The sequence below is a fragment of the Papio anubis genome, chromosome 12 (genome assembly GCF_008728515.1).
Source record: "Papio anubis isolate 15944 chromosome 12, Panubis1.0, whole genome shotgun sequence".
Lineage (NCBI taxonomy): Eukaryota > Metazoa > Chordata > Mammalia > Primates > Cercopithecidae > Papio > Papio anubis.
Window position 1 is genome coordinate 78,586,892 of NC_044987.1, and position 18,183 is coordinate 78,605,074.

At 42.7% G+C, this 18,183-nt stretch overlaps 1 pseudogene; it reads right to left on the reverse strand.

The window, feature by feature from the left end:
• Window positions 1-11,436: 11,436 nt before the first annotated feature.
• Window positions 11,437-13,654, reverse strand: LOC101026746 (annotated as a pseudogene).
• Window positions 13,655-18,183: the final 4,529 nt, after the last annotated feature.

Sequence of the window (18,183 nt, forward strand, 5' to 3'; positions counted from 1 at the left end):
AAAGAGACACTGAAACATTATCTGTTGAACAGCTGAGTGCATGTGATTTCCATCTCAGGCCCTTAACCTGCTTTTGACCTTAGGTAAGCTATTTAATCATTCTGTGTTTCTTTTATCTTACTGCATTATTCAACTAATCCTTCAAGGGACCAAACTCTTTGCTGGGTAGAGGGACTGATGAACTGAGGTTTCCACCCTCCTGGAGTTTGTATTAATATAAAAAGGGATGAGAGAATGTAAATATGTAAACAAGGAAAAAGATAATTTCTGATGGTAAAAAATGCTGTGATGGAAACAAGGCTGTGTGATAAGAGAGGGTCAGCAATGCTATTTGCATGGTTGTTTGGGGAGGGTCACTCTAAGGAGGTGACCCCCTGAAGAGCCCAGAGGAGGGGCATTCTGAGCAGAGGAAAAACAGGTTTTCTTACCTGAAAATTGAGGGTGAGAGGACCCACTTCTAACAACTGTAAAGGGTCAAATGAAGGAAACTTGACTTGAGACATTTTCAAGTTTCCTACAAGTAAAAGAGATCATGGACTTTTCTCCTGGAGCCTCAACCTCAGTCTCCAGATGACCCAGAAACTCAGGACGACAGTATTTGATTCCTTGGGTGTACTGCAGAGCTCAGTATACTCAAAGAACTGCATTGTGGGCCAAACTGTTTACCTGTCTGTGGGGAGATAAGTACAAGCATTGAAGGTGTTTAAAAACTTGGATAGTACCATGACATCCAAACGCATATTGTATTTTGTAACTTTTCCCCCATTTCATTTTTCTGTTATCAATCTATGATAGACTGGGAAGAAGAAGAAGAAAAAAATCCAACTGGTCCTTAACCACAGAAAGTTTAAAAACTGGTATAGTGACTTTCGAGTCAGAAAAAGCTGAGATTTATTACAGTTCAATCTTTTACTGGCTGGTTGACCTTAATTAAGTTGCATAATCTCCCTGCGCCTTGGTTCCTTCTGCAAAATAAGCATAACAGTGCTCACATGTTAAGGCTTTGGAATTTCAATGAGGTAACCTGTGTAAAGCACCCGACACAGTGACTGGTGCAAAAATGTTAATTCCCACTATTATTATTACTAGTATCTTACATCCATTCATTCATTTAACAAATAGTACAGTTTACTGAGTGCCTATTATGTGCTTAGGCCTTCTTCTAGGAATGGGGATACTATAAGAACGATAAAACCTCCCTCTTCCCAGTTTGCATGGGGGAGAAATAATAAATGAACAAGTGAAACAAATGATCTATCAGATGGTGATAATTCCTATGGAGACAAAACGGGGAAGGCAGAGAGGGGAGAGCAAGCCTCACTGAGCAGAGAGGAAAGAGGTGGGAGGGAGCCCATCAAATGTCTAGAGGGTGTTCTAGGTGGGCAGACAGCAAGTGCAAAAGCCCTGAGGTGGGACCATAGCCTGCCTGGTGTGTTCGGGGAACAGCAAGGAGGCCAGTGTACCACAGTACCACAAACAAATTAGAGAGGTGAAGAGGGGCAGAAATAAGTCAGAGCGGCAGAAGGGGCTTTGTCCTCCTGGCTATCCCTAGAACCGTGGATGTAGCAGACACTTGAGAAGGGCTTGGTTCTTGGTGGAAGCTTTCTCCCTGGACGCCAGGGCCTTGAGTCTTCCCATCACATGTATGGGAAGCATGTTTCCCATCCCCAAATCCAAGGTTGGGGCCTTTAACTCTCCTTGTTGCAATGCTCAGCCCGAACTGAACAGTGGTTCTTACCACACTCTAGACTCAGATGGATCTTTTCCAGCTGAAATAAGATCAGTTCAAAAGCTGCTTGTGAAATCAAATCCAGATTTCTGTCACCCGTGCCTTTCAATGTGCACAAGCTTTTTAGGTTCTTAATATATACAGTTGGTCCTCATTTTTCACAGATTCTGAGTCTGTGAATTGATCTGCATGCTGACAGTTATTTGTAACTCCCAAATCAATGCTGGCTGTGCTTTCATGGTCATTCTTGGACATGTACATTGTGGGAGCAAGGGAGGCACCTGTCATGCACATTTGCAGCTGAGGTCCAGCAAGGTGACACTTGCCTTCCTGATTCAGTTATAAACGAGTGTCCTTTTCACGGTTTAGTTAGTACTATGGTTTTGCATTTTTGTGCTTTATGTGGATGATTTTGATGTTGAAAATGACTCCCATCATAGTGTTGATGTGCTGTCTTGTGTTTCTAAGTGCAAGAAGGCTGTGATGTGCCTTATAGAGAAAATATGTATGTTTGAGCACCGTTCAGGCCTGAGTTGTAGCACTGTTGGCTGTGAATTCAGTGTTAATCAACAGAATATAGTATATTAAATAATGTGTCTTTAAACAGAAACACACATAAAACAAGGTTATGCATTGATTGGTTGATGAAGATGTGACCAGAGGATCACAGGAGCCTAACCCCATGTCTCCCCTAGAAGCAATGGTTCAGAATTCATTAATTCAGTATTACTGGTGACATTATAGAATATAACCACTGTGAATAACAAGAGTCAACTATATGAGGGTAAACTGTTTTCCTGAGAAGTACAATTTATACTGTTATAGCAGGGTCTGGGAATACCAGTTTTACCCCACATCTGCCAGCATTAAAGCGTTAAATATTATCATTAATTTTTTTCTAATTTGATAGGTGAAAAGAGTATGTAGGCTTTTGTTTGTTTGTTTGTTTTTTGAGACAGGGTCTTTCTCTGTCACTCAGGCTGGAGTGCAGTGGTGCAATCATGGCTCACTGCAGTCTCGACCTCCTGGGCTCAAGCAGTCCTCCTACGTCAGCCTTCTGAGTAGTTGGGACCACAGGTATGTGCCACCACACCTGGCTAATTGTTGTATTTTTTTTTGTGGAGACGGGGTTTTGCCATGTTTCCCAGGCTGGTTTTGAACTCATGGGCTCAAGCAATCCACCTGCCTCAGCCTCCCAAAGCTCTGGGATTACAGGTGCGAGCCACTGCATGCAGCCTAAAAGTATGTAATTCTAATGTGTGTTTTTTGACTGTCAGCAAGGTTGAATGTTTCTCATTGCTGGCTGAAGTTCAGGCTCAGTGCATATAAGACAAATTTCCTTGAGTCCTATGTGAGAGGCAGAAAGGATTGAAGTATTTCCAGGTCATCCTGATGGCAAGAAGCCAGCACCAGGGCTGCATATGGCAAGTTATTTTATTGCAGGACTTCCATTAAGTCAAGGGAAACAACAATTGATTGAGTCCCTGGTGTATACAAGCCCTGTGCCAGTCTTCTACATCCAGGCAGGTTACCTTTTCCCTGGGATAACGCAGCCAGCTCCAATATCAGCGCTTCTCCTCATAGTAGTTAGAGCAGAGTTTTTGGGTCAGACTGCCTTGATATGAAAATAAATAGAACCAACTTACGGGCGGTATGATCTTGGGTACTTTCTTAACCAGTGCTCAGTTTCCTCATCTGTAATAATGGAGTTGATGATAATAATACTATCTTACCTCATAGATTTGACATGTGGATAAAATGAGTTAGCACATGAAAATCACCTAGAACAAAGCCCAGCACACTGTAAAACCTCCATGCATGTTGGCTGTTCTTATTAAGTACCAAAAACCATAGTGGGGCATGGAGAATACATAATCCTTGTCCCACACAAGCTTGCCTAGGAGACAAGATTTGCACCCTTGAAATGAAACTCTTTCCATGTTGGCAGGTGTGGCTTAGCAGAAAGAACACCACCTGAGGTGTCAGGAATTCTAGCTCTGCATCCCATTTGCTGATTTCTTGGACTTAAATCACTTTACCTCTTGGAACCGCGGTATATTCACAGGTTAAAAATATACCTAACCCTTAGGATGCATTCTCACCTGTCTTATTTAGTCTTCACAACATTCAAATGACATCCATTTTAATGTTCCCATTACACTGATGAGGAAATTGCAGCTTACAGGCTGAGGTGTCTTATCTGAGATCCTGTAGCTAGTGAGAGGAAGGACTTTTGATCACAGTCCATTGATATTCTTACCACCCCTGATGCCTCTAGTATAAAATGAAGGATTTGGTTTGGAGGCCTGTCTAGCACCTGCCAGCTACTAGTCTGTGACCATTTAAGAGGAAGAGTGGTGGGTTAGGGGATTTAGCTTACTTAGGAGGTGCATCTTCATGGTTGGTTAAATCTACAAATTCATCTTGATGCTGTCACTTGATGCTTTACTTTTTTTTTTTTTTTTTTTTTTTGAGAGAGAGTCTCGCTCTGTCACCCAGGCTGGAGTGCAGTGGCGCGATCTCGGCTCACTGCAACCTCTGCCTCCCGGGTTCAAGTGATTCTCCTGCCTCAGCATCCCGAGTAGCTGAGACTACAGGCATATGCCACCACACCCGGCTAATTTTTTTGTATTTTTAGTAGAGACGGGGTTTCACCACGTTAGCCAGGATAGTCTCGATTTCCTGACCTGGTGATCCGCCCACCTCAGCCTCCCAAAGTGCTGGGATTACAGGCGTGAGCCAGCTTTACCTTTTTTGAACGTCACCTCTCTTAGTTTCCCCAGAATGGGTGACTTTCAGCCAGTGTTTCTGCATTGACTTGTTTTCTGGCTGGAGCCTCTTTTGCCTGCCAGTGTGAGCAGGATCAACACATGTGTTCCTCTTCCCTCCTCCTTGCTCCTTCTCTCTGCCGTCGTTTCTGAAGCTACAGTCAATAAGTCTTCCTCGGGAGTTGTTCTGCAGCTTGAACAGTTAGGGAAGTCTAATCTTTTTGTTTGCAGCCACTTTGGGCAATTGGCTACTGAATATGCTGCCTCTGCTAGCCTTCCCTGCTTGCTGGGAGAATTAAGTTCCCTCCTCCCCAGCTCCTCTGATACTGAGTAGTAGAGCACACAGTGGCTAACACATCCTCATGACATAATCCCTGCCCTTTGGCAAGGTCAAACATTACTTTGCTCTTTGACACCTGCAGACAAAATGCCATAATTACCTTTTTGTCTTGATAGGAACTGGTATTAGGTTTCGACTTCTTGCTTTTTCCTCAAAATCAAGGCTATTTGGCTGTCATGGGGCTACCCATCCTAAGACAGTAGAATCCAAAATGAACTTTCTTTGCTTATTTGCTGTCATTGCAAGTGGCAGCTCTATGAGAATGGCCTACCTTGCTTGTAGCTGTCACCTCAGCCCATCTCAGGGCGTTGGCTTGTCAGGGGAAGAAGGATTACATGTGGTATTATATTAGGCCATTCTTGTGTTGCTACAGAGAAATACCTGAGACTGGGTAGTTTATAAAAAGAGGTTTAATTGGCTTACTATTCTGAAGGCTGTACAAACATAGTGCCGACATTGCTAGGCTTCTGGGTAGGTCAGGGAGCTTTTACTCATGGCAGAAGGTAAAGTGGAGGCAGGCACATCACATGGTGAAAGCAGGAGCAAGAGAGAGAATAGGTGGGGGTGGTGCGGGGGAGGTTAGGTGCCACACACTTTTAAATGACCATATCTCATAAGAACTCATTATCACAAAGACATCACCAAGCCATAAGGGATCCGCCCCCCAACCCAAACGTCTCCCACCAGGCCCCACCTCCAACATTGGGGATTACAATTCAACATGAGGTTTGTGTGGGAACAAATATCTAAACTATATCAGGTATCAATGGTCCTTTTCTTGCTGAGTCTTTTCTCACTGGTTAGCAATGAAGAAGACAAAGTTAATGGCCTGTGTGTGTGTGTGTGTATGTGTGTGTATGCACATGCAGAAATAAATACACTCATTCACTAGTAAACAAATTAGAATCAGAATGCAGTGTCATTTAGTTGGTGAACTTCTACTCTTCTTTTGAGGTCCAGACCAGGGGCCACCTCCCCTGTGAGGCATGAACTGATGCTTAGACTTTTTATGCTTGTCCTGCTCCTGGTGTGGGCATTGACTATAACTGTTAACATCCCTATATGGTAATATATCTCTCTACAGGCTTATCTCTTACTCAACTGTGGACTCCTTGAGATCAGAGACTAAATCTTAAGTATCTTCATTTTTCGATTGTTTGGGAGAAAGCCTAGCACAATAGGAGTTTAATAAATGTTTGTTGAATGAATGAATGAAGTGGTGGGTAGATGCCCCCTGTGTGTCTGGGTAAGCCATTGTGCCGGCTTATTCTCTTAGTGGTTACAGCCAAAGCTGAATGTCATCCATCAAATGGATTCTGACTTGCAAACACTGAAAAAGCACATTATGATGAATGTCACTTGCTCAGGCAAGCCCCATTACAAAAGGCCAGTGGACCGCAAATGTAACAGCCTCTAAACCCAAACTGGGCAAACAACTCTCCTGCTTGGAACCTAAACTGAACCGAGTATCTGTCATCTATTGAAATTTCCAACTGAGCTAAAGTTGTTCCCTGCCTCCCTGAATCACCCCCTCCAATGCCTCCTGGCCAAATTTTACTTGGTAAACTAGTTGCAATGGGAATCAAACCTGTATTTTATTCCAGAACAAAATAAGAAGTTTAAAAATATTTCCATTCCTGCGTAAACCAATACTTCATTTCATTGGCATTCTGCCCTTCTGTGAGTCTGGTTATCTTATGGATCAAATAATGCATCATTTGGCAAATTATGACTGCCATGGAAGTGGGCAGGACTACTCCTTTGTTTTCAGAGGGCAGACCTAAAACCAACTGCCCTTGTCCCTGACACCAGGTTTGGTGTCACCACATGAGGGTGGTTAATTCCTTATCATCTCAGATGCCCCCATCCACAGGGAACTTCACTATTTCCACGGCATGTTCAGAGCCACTCTCTCACTGAGTTCCAAAAATGGCCCTGTGAGCTGGGTGGCCCCAGGATATTATCCCCATTTCAGAGATAAGGACATGGAGACCCAGAGAGGAGGTCACAGAGGTCACACACACACTTGCCCAAGTGCTAGAGACAAGACTCAAACTTTATTTTGGGGGATTCCAGCTTGATTTCTCTTACCTCAATGACTCAACCATGCCTTCTGAGCACCCAGCCTGCTGCTCAGTGGCACATGTATAATTTGGTTCCCCAAGCATCTTCCCTAAGTGAACGTGTGCAAGTTAAAGAAAACTGTTTAATGGAAAGACTGTTTTATCTTGTGCCAGTTCCTCAGTTTTCCTCCCTCCACTGCCAATGCAAGAAAAACCTTGTTATTTAAAAGTCAGGTTTATTAAGGTGTATTTTACACAAAATAAAGTACAATTGCATGGGTTCTGAAAAAAGCATACACTCCTGGAATGATCTACAATCTAGATAAAATATTTTCATCACCCCAAAAATTTTCCATTGAGCCCTTTTGCAGCCCTCCTTCCCTACTCACAAGCACACTGTAGGTAAATGAATACCAGCTACTTAATACAGTTAATTGTAATGTCTAGTCACTAGAACTCAGTCCAAGTAATACAAGAAAGAAACCAGTCATTTAATCTACCAAACACAAAATATACCTTGCAGCATTTACTGGGGATGTTTTAAAGTCTTTCTTTACAACTTCAGGGCCTTTTTGCTTTCTTGGTTGGGTCCAACATACATGGAATTTAAGACATCTTCATCCTTTAAGGGAGTGAAGTCACAAAAAAAGGGTATTTATATTAGAGAATTTTTTTCACAGCCATACTCCTCGGGCCCCATCACACATCTACTGAAACTTCCAAAGCTCTTGTAAAAGACGCCCTAGGCTGAAAAGAAATGTGACTTCTATAGTCTTATAAAGTCCCCAAGACTTTGGGTACATTAGGCTTCTGAAGAGTGTTAACTTTTGCTAACTAACATGACAAAATGATGAAATACATAGGATTTGTTTTACTTTCCCCTGTTTGCTACTTGAGCACAGTTAGAATGAAATAAGCTTGACAGATCCCTCCAGATAACTGGTACCCTACTGTGTTTGAAATATTTTTGACCTTCACCAGGGTGCTCTAGACTAAAAAAGCATTTACATGAAATGGTAGCTTTAGCTGATAATTCAGTAGATACTTGCAACAGTCCTGGTACAAATGAAAGCACTGCCTTGTGACATTTGAAATTCAGGTAACTTTATTTAAATTCAAAAACAATTCTTAAAATTGCATTTAGAGTCAAGACCTTTTTGTATTATAAAAATCACAAGATGTATTTCTAAGTAAGGCAAAACTAGTTCTAGGTTAGCAAGACCAGATTTGACTTTAGACTTACTTTATTCTTTAAACAAGTTATAGAGAATACAAAACCACACAACTACATGGAAACTGAACAACCCACTCCTGAATGACTACTCAGTAAATAATGAAATTAAGGCAGAAATAAATAAGTTCTTTGGAACCAGTGAGAACAAAGAGACAACGTACCAGAATCTCTGGGACACAGCTAAAGCAGTGTTAAAAGGGAAATTTATAGCACTAAATGCCCATATCAGAAAACAGGAAAGATTCAAAATTGATACCCTAACATCACAATGAAAAGAACTAAAGAAGCAGGAGCAAACAAATTCAAAAGTTAACAGAAGGCAAGAAATAACTAAGATCAGAGCAGAACTGAAGGAGATAGGAAAATAGAAAGACATGAAAAACCCTTCAAAAAATCAATGAATCCAAGAGCTGTTTTTTTGAAAAGATTAACAAAATAGATAGACCACTAGCCAGACTAATAAAGAAGAAAAGATAGATTAATCAAATAGACACAATAAAAATTATAAAGGGGATATCACCACTGATCCCACAGAAATACAAACTACCATCAGAGAATACTATAATCACCTCTATGCAAATAAACTAGAGAACCTAGAAGAAACGGATAAATTCCTGGACACATACACCCTCCCAAGACTAAACCAGGAAGAAGTTGAATCCCTTAATAGACCAATAACAAGTTCTGAAATTCATGCAGTAATTTATAGCCTACCAACCAAAAAAGTCCAGGACTAGACGGATTCACAGCCGAATTCTACCAGAGGTACAAAGAGGAGCTGGTACCATTCCATCTGAAACAATCCCAAACAATAGAAAAAGAGGGACTCTTCCCTAACCATTTTATGAGGCCAGCATCATCCTGATACCAAAACCTGGCAGAGACACAACAGAAAAAGACAATTTCAAGCCATTATTCCTGGTGAACATTGATGTGAAAATCCTCAATAAAATATAGGCAAATTGAATCCAGCAGCATATTAAAAAGCTTATCCACCACGACCAAGTCGGCTTCATCCCTGGGATGCAAGGCTGGTTCAACCTATGCAAATCAATAAACGTAATCCATCACATAAACAGAACCAATGACAAAAACCACATGATTATGCAGAAAAGGCCTTTGATAAAATTCAACACTCCTTCATGCTGAAAACACTTAATAAACTAGATATTGATGGAACATATCTCAAAATAATAAGAGCTATTTATGACAAATCCACAGCCAATATCATACTGAATGGGCAAAAGCTGGGAGCATTCCCTTTGAAAACTGGCACAAGACAAGGATGCCCTCTCTCATCACTTCTATTCAACATAGTATTGGAAGTTCTGGCCAGGGCAATCAGGCAAGAGAAAGAAATAAAGCATATTCAAATAGGAAGAGAGGAAGTCAAATTGTCTGTTTGCAGATGACATGATTGTATATTTAGAAAACCCCATCGTCTCAGCCCCAAAACTCCTTAAGCTGATAAGCAACTTCAGCAAAGTCTCAGCATACAAAATCAATGTGCAAAAATCACAAGCATTCCTATACACCAATAATAGGCAAACAGAGAGCCAAATCATGAGTGAACTCCCATTCACAATTGCTACAAAGAGAATACCTAGGAATACAACTTACAAGGTATTTGAAGGACCTCTTTTAGGAGAACTACAAACCACTGCCCAAGGAAATAAGAGAGGACACAAACAAATGGAAAAAAAATTCCATGCTCATGGATAGGAAGAATCAATATTGCTAAAATGGCCATATTGCCCAAAGTAATTTATAGATTCTATGCTATTCCCATCAATCTACCATTGACTTTCTTCAGAGAATTAGAAAAAACTACTTTAACTTTCATATGGAACCAAAAAAGAGCCCGTATAGCCAAGACAATCCTAAGCAAAAAGAACAAAGCTGGAGGCATCATGCTGCCTGATTTCACACTATCCTACAAGGCTGCAGTAGCCACAACAGCATGGTACTGGGACCAAAACCAATATATAGACCAATGGAACAGAACAGAGGCCTCAGAAACAACACTGCACATCTACAACCAACTGGTCTTCAACAAACCTGACAAAAACAAGCAATGGGGAAAGGATTCCCTACTTAATAAATGGTGCTGGGAAAACTGGCTAGTCACGTGCAGAAAACGGAAACTGGACCCTTTCCTTACACCCTCATACAAAAGTTAACTCAAGATGAATTAAAGACTTAAACGTAAAACCCCAAACCATAAAAACCCTAGAAGAAAACCCAGGCAATACCATTCGGGATATAGGCATAGGCAAAGACTTCATGACTAAAACATCCTAAGCAATTGCAAACAAAGCCGAAATTGAAAAACGGGATCTAATTAAACTAAAGAGCTTCTGCACAGCAAAAGAAACTATTATCAGAGCACACAGGCAACCTACAGAATGGAAGAAAATTTTGCAATCTATCCTTCTGACAAAGGTCTAATATCCAGAATCTACAAGGGACTTAAACAAATTTACAAGAAAAAACAACAACCCCATCAAAAAGTGGGCAAAGGATATGAACAGACACTTCTCAAAAGAAGACATTTATGTGGCCAAAAAACATATGAAAAAAAGCTCATCATCTGTGGTCATTAGAGAAATGCAAATCAAAACCACAGTGAGATACCGTCTCATGCCAGTTAAAATGGCGATCATTAAAAAGTCAGGAAACAACAGATGCTGGAGAGGATATGGAGAAATAGGAAAGCTTTTACACTGTTGGTGGGAGTGTAAATTAGTTCATCCATTGTGGAAGACAATGTGGCAATTCCTCAAGTATCTAGAACCAGAAATACCATTTGACCCAGCAATCCCATTACTGGGTATATACCCAAAGGATTATAAATCATTCTACTATAAAGACACATGCACACATATGTTTATTGCAGCACTGTTTACAATAGCAAAGACTTGGAACCAACCCGAATGCCCACCAGTGATAGACTGGATAAAGATAATGTGGCACATATACACCATGGAATACTATGCAGACATAAAAATGGATGAGTTCTTGTCCTTTGCAGGGACATGGATGAAGCTGGAAACCATTATCCTAAGGAAACTAACACGGGAAGAGGAAAGCAAACACCACATGTTCTCACTCATAAGTGGGAGTTGAACAATGAGAATACATGGACACAGGGAGGGGAACATCACACAGTGGGGCCTGTTGGGGGGTTGGGGGAAGCAGAGAGAGAGCATTAGGACAAATACCTAATGCTTGCATGGTTTAAAATCTAGATGACGGGTTGATGGGTGCAGCAAACCACCATGCCACATGTATACCTACGTAACAAACCTGCATGTTCTGCACAAGTATCCCAGAACTTAAAGTATGATTTTAAAAAAAGAAATTATAGAGAATAGAGAAAAATAGGTTATTTACAGAAAGTTATACTTACATATGTACTCAGAAGCATAAATTTGGTGACAGAAAAGACTTTATTGTATACTGGAATCTCAGAAGCAGTTCTGAAAGAGCTTAGTTTTATTTTCTTGAATTTTAAGAATGCCTAAGATCTTTCTTCATTTTCAATATTGGGAGGCAAGTAGTATTTACTTTAAATGTCCCATATTGCCCGGGCATGGTGGCTTATGCCTGTAATCTGAACACTTTGGGAGGCCGAGGAGGATGGATCACCTGAGGTCAGGAGTTCAAGACCAGCCTGACCAACATGGCGAAATCCTGTCTCTACTAAAAATACAAAATTAGTTGGGCATGGTGGCACATGCCTATAGTCCCAGCTGCTTGGGAGGCTGAGGCAGGAGAATCGCTTGAACTTGGGAGGCGGAGGTTGCAGTGAGCCGAGATCGCGCCAAAGCACTCCAACCTGAGTGACAGAGTGAGCCTCAGTTTCAAAAAAAAAAAAAAAAAAAAAAAAGAAAAGTCCCATATTAGCAATGTTATACTCTATAAGGGGTACATCTGCAGACATATCGAGTGTCACTGTAGAAGAGCATGGAATGGCTTTTGTGAAGAAGTTCAGGTACATCAGTGCAAAAGTTAACTGAACTAGTTCTTTCATCTCTATGGTAACAGCTTCCTTCTCTTTATCAACATTACTTATTTGTGACAACTTAATGTTTCTATTTGCAAGTTCTCCAGTTGCAGAAAATTTCACTCCATCTTTTGCACAGGAAATTACTACAGCATCTCCAGTATGACTGAGATTTCGGCATATGCATGCAAATTCACCAGCAGGCATCTTTACTACACAGCTGTACTCTTGTTGTGGAATTCCAAGTTGTTCAGCATCCAAATCCATTAGCTTCATTTTATAATCTGAAACTTTCTCCTGATTTAGTGCTTCAAATACTAGTGGCTAAGGTGTCTGCATTATCTTCAGCTCCTAATGTCATGACATCTTCATTGCCAGCACAGTATAGTATTTTGAACATACTGGTGAGGTTCATGCCTATGGCCAGGTTGCAGTCGCAGCAGCACGTATTGAAGCCCTTGGAGCAGTGGGTGAGTTGCCCCGAGGAGATGCAGGATGAGTCTATGCTGTGCACATTCAGCTGCTTGAGCTAATGTCCCGACAGGCCTCACTGATGAGGTCCTTGAGGGCCTCCAACACATTCTTCAGGATGGAGCCCTGGACCAGGCGTACCTTGAACATGGTGGAGTCACAATGACATGGCTACAGGCAGGTGCAAAGGAAGAAGGTCTAGCCAGTTTTGGCTTTATGAAGCTCAGAGCAAATGGGTAAATGCAGTGAGAAGAGGCTGAGACCTCAAAAGATGATGACAAGTCCACTATGCCTGCAACTGTTTAATCAAGTCTTGGTTTTCTAATGAAGAGCTGGTGCGGGTTCAGGAGCATGAGTGGTGGAATTCACAGATTGCTATCCTCAGAATACCTTCCTGGCAGAAACCCAGGAGCCATGCTGGGATCCACACCCACTCCACCTCCTGCCCCTGCAGTTTCTGCTGGCATCACTGGAGACAGTGGAGACTTGTCCATTACTCTGGCAGGGATTGGACATACCTCCAGTGGGTTGTCGCTCCAGAAACCAGAGAGCAAAAGAAGCCTCTGGCTAGGCTGCCACCAGCCCCTGAGTGGATGCATCATGCCCAGGGATTGAGAGTGAGCCATTGAAGCCCCAGGCTGGTGGTAACCAAGTTCCTTGAAGCCTTTACATTGCATATTGCTGAGTGGCACTATTGTAGGCAGGAGAGGAGGGCCAGAGAGGCATAAAGGCTGTCTGCCCCCAAGCTTCTTCCTGGAAGGCCTGCAGGTACCTAAAGTGTCAGAAAAGCCATTAGTGCTTCCTCCCCAGGTGTCCCCAAGTGTCCCCAGTGGTCTGAGAGATGATCTTAGGAGTCACTTGGAGGAATATTGGGTTTTAAATGTAATAGTCATGCATTTTAATGTCTCTTCTATTTATGGCAAGTCATATAGGTTTTCAATTAGTGGTCATAATGGTTTTTTAAAAATAATGTTAAAAAAGTGAATCAGTCTCAAGCCTGTAATCCCAGCACTTTGGGAGGCCGAGACGGGCGGATCACGAGGTCAGGAGATCGAGACCATCCTGGCTAACATGGTAAAACCCCATCTCTACTAAAAAATACAAAAAAAACTAGCCGGGTGTGGTGGCGGGCACCTGTAGTCCCAGCTATTCAGGAGGCTGAGGCAGGAGAATGGTGTAAACCCGGGAGGCGGAGCTTGCAGTGAGCTGAGCCCTGGCCACTGCACTCCAGCCTGGGTGACATAGCAAGACTCCGTCTCAAAAAAAAAAAAAAAAAAAAAAAAGTGAATCAGTTTAAAGGAAATTTTTAAGAGAAGCAGCATAGTATAGTAGTTAAGAGAATGAACTCTGAAGACAGATTCCCAGTACCACACTTACTAGCTATGGGACAGTGGGTAAATACTTCACTGTGCTGTGGTTTCTTTATCTTTAAGGAATAACAGTAGTACCCACTTCATGAGTTAGTTCATGTAAGCACTTACAACATGTCCCAGCTCACACTAAGCATCACACAGGTAACTGTTAAATAAAATGCAGAAAATCAAGGTGGCAGGGGAGTATAGGGCAAACGTAATGAGGATGGGTCTAGTACAAGAGAAGGTTATAGGAACGTTTGTCTTCTGCAGTTCTTGCTGTGACAGATGGGCGCCCAGAGCCCAGGGAGCAGAAGGGTTGTATCCAAAGTCATAAACTGACATTGCATGGCAGGGCAGAATGAAATCCCTGCTCACTTGACTTACTATCAATTACAGGGCTGCAGAGGTGGCCCCTTCTATGGAGAAAGACAGTTTGTCCCATGGGCCACTCAAAGTGGCAAACATAGTCTTCAACAGAGGTGACACAGACATACCTTGGAGGCAGCCATGCCATTGCTGACCCCTCAGATGGATGCAGTTTCCCATAGCTCCCTACTTGCTGATGACATGGCCACGGCCATAAAGCAGTCTTCCAGAGTCTGTCCCAGGTAGATCTCAGGCCTCCATATGCCAGGGCCAGGCCATAGAGGTCATGGCTGGAGCCTCAGGACCTACCACAGAGCTGACCCAGAGAAGCCTCTGAAGGAATGTTTGATGACTCACCAAATGAATGAATGAGTAAATAAATAAACAAATGCTCTTTCATCATCCCCATTACATGGATCAGCTGATCAGCTAAGCAGAGGATATGCTTGTGCCCAAGGGCCCTTTTGGTGCAGTGTGTGTTCTTTCTGTGGGTGAGGCTGTGGAGGTATGTGTCTGCAGAAGGTGCTAGGATAGTCCTGGGTGTGTCACACACGAGGCCATGCCCTACACTTGTGCAGGTTTTTTGTGACCTCTGGGATCTGAAAGATCAGTGTTTGCTAGAGCTGAATAACAGTGAGGTTAGGGGAGTTTGAAGGAGGGAATGGAGGTGTGACATTTCTGGGGCCCAGTCCTGTAGGCAGGTTTAGGGCTTAATGACTATAATCACTTTGGCATGAGCAGCTGACATGGGCTCCTCACTCTATAGTTTACCTAGAGCGCTGCCACTCCAGTTTCATCACTGGCTCCTCAGCACTGCATGAGAGCAGAGCAGTTATTGCAGTTTCTATTTAAAAACAAAGCCTGTTAAATGGCAAAGCTGGATAGAATCAGCTCCTCTGAGCCCATGTCCAGTATGATCTCAAGCCAGGGTGCCTTTGGGTTGTGTATATCCCAGTAACCAATCCTGGCTGTGGCATGGTGCTTAGCACATGATTCTCATCCCCTACCTCCAGGATTGTTTGCTGAAGAGTCAGTGACCAAATGAATAGTGCAAAGGAGAGACAAGAGACCTGGGTCGAGGGCAAAGGGTGTCAGGTCAGGGCTGAAGGGCGCAGGAGGAAGAAAGGGCTGGAAGGAATTCTCTGAAGATGGGCTGCTTCTTTCATGACTACGTTGGCCAGGCCAGGTTTTGGCTCAAGCCTTTCCTTGCTTTTAACTTATCAGAAAATTTGTCATTGGTTCCCTAAATATTGAGAATAAATCCAAAGTCCCACCATGGGCCATAAGGTGCCACGTGAGCAGGCTGCCCACTGTCTTGTCTCTTCTACTCTGTAGCCCATGGAATGTCACTCATTGGCTGCCTTTTGCCATTTCTAAAACATTCCAGCATACTCAGGCCTCAGGGCCTTTGCACTTGCTGTTCCCTCTGCCTGATATGCCTTTCCCCCACTATCTACCTCAAATATACCTCCTCAGAGAGGCCCTCTCTGCCACCTTGCCCCCGTGGCCTTCTTGTTTTTCTCCACAACACTGATCACTCCTTGGCATTTTATTGTATACGCATTTCTATCTGTCCACTGGAAATGAAGCATCACAAGGCCAGAGATCTTTGCCCGCTTTGTTCACTGCTGTATGCCCAGTGCCTAGCATGATGACTCACATTTATTAGGCATATTAGATACAAATTAAATGTATTTGAATGAGTTAGTATGGTTTGGAGCTTTTACCTCTCTGAAGCTTCTAGGTGTGCTACTTTCACAGGAAGAGTGATCCTGGCCTAGGATGCTAGTGCCTACAAAGTAGCAGAGCTTGTACTTTATTAGATTCACTATATCTAATAAGAGGAGGCACATTGGATAAGATGCAGCCCCGGTCCGCCAGGCTCTGCCAAAACCAACGTGTCCCAGTCTGAAGCAGATCCTAGTTAAGCTGGATGGTGGACTGGTAGACCAGCATCCCTCTGGCCAGAGCAGACGTGGATGGCAGGACTGGCAAAGATCGGGACTGAGAATGGCTGAGATCAGGACATCAGGGGTCAAAGATCAAGACAGGGATCTGGGGCTGGGACTAGGGCTGGGAAGAGCCAATGGGTCCTTGGTGGGCATTTAGGGGAGCTGGGTAGTTGATATGGTTTGGCTGTGTCCCTACCCAAATTTCATCTTGAATTGTAGCTCCCATAATCCCCATGTGTCATGGGAGGGACCCAGTGGGAGGTAATTGAATCATGAAGGCAGTTTCACCCATACTGTTCTCATGGTAGTGAATAAGTCTCACAAAATCTGATAATTTTATAATGGGAAACCCCTTTCACCTGGCTCTCATTCTGTCTTGCCTGCTGCCATGTATGATGTGCCTTTTGCCTCTGCCATGATTGTGAGGCCTCCCCAGCCACCTGGAACTGTGAGTCCATTAAACTTCTTTTTCTTTACAAATTACCCATCTCAGGTATGTCTTTATCAGCAACATGAAAACGGACTAATAGAGTAGCCAATGTGTCTGGAATGATAATGGGGGGCCAGTTAAGGTGGCTTCTTGTAAGCCGTTGATACTTAGGACTTCTCTGCTGGCCCTACCTGGGCATGAAAGATCCATTTCTTGGCAGGATAAACGACAATATTGTAATATGTAAAGATCCTACATATCTGCTATCTCACAACAACCATGTGTAGTATATTTATTCATTTAGCCAACAAATATGTGTTGATCCTGTGTAAGAACCAGGCACTGTAGATGTTGCCTCAGTCACTGTTTTAGTCCATTTGTGTTGCTATGGACTCAGGTATACCTGAGCCTGGATGATTTATAAAGAAAAGGGGTTTATTTGGCTGACGGTTCTGCAGGCTGTACAAGAAGCATGGAGCTGGCATCTGTTGATGGCTTCTGGTGAGGGTCTCAGGCTGTCTCTACTCACTGCAGAAGGGGAAGGGGAACCGGTGTGTGCAGAGATCATGTGATGAGACAGGAAGCAAGGGAGGGGAGGGAGGTGCCAGGCTTTTTATAACAATGAGTGCCTCCTGGGAACTAACAGAAAACTCATTACCTCAAGGGGGCACCAAGCCATTCAGGAGGGATCCATCCCCATGACAAAAACACCTCCCATTATGCCCCATCTCCAACACTGGAGATCAAATTTTAACATGAGGTTTGGGGGACAAACATCCAAACTATAGCAGTCACATATAGGCAATCTCTACATTTATAGAGGTAACTAACACTCCTTCAACAAAATAGATGATTGTTTACTAAAATACATCAGTTGCTTTATCATCCGTGCTAAGACTAGTGGTTATTACGTGGTAGATGCTCAATTAATATTTTTGAATTGCTGGATGAATATGTAGGTTAATGACTTCATCCATTTACTGAACAAGGAAGTAACCCAGAAAAATCAGATTTGGAAATCTGGCTCAAGGTGGTTTTACTCTTGAGACCAAATAGTTCTCTCTGATTCTAAGACTTTGAAGGTTTACAGATTTGGTATTAATACATTTCTAAACTGAAAATACCAAAAAATATTGTGGGAAAGTGGTTAAAAGTTGCCAGTTTTTCATTTTTCCAAGTAAGGAGATGGAGAAAGATATTACCAACAATTGTTATTTCATAAAAGGGCATTTAAACACTTCAATTGTGTGAAGGGTGATCCTAGAATTTTAAATCATTGGATACATATTGGTTCTATGAAAAAGTTACTACATTGTTCTAATTTTTTCCCATTTCACTGAGGATTGGGGTAAACTTCACTAATCCACAGTGAAGAGACAGGTCCGAGCTCACATGGGCATTTGGGAGCCTCTGGCCTGGAGGAACCAGTCACTCAAGTTCTTTCCTCTCTCTTTGTCTCTCTTTTTAGC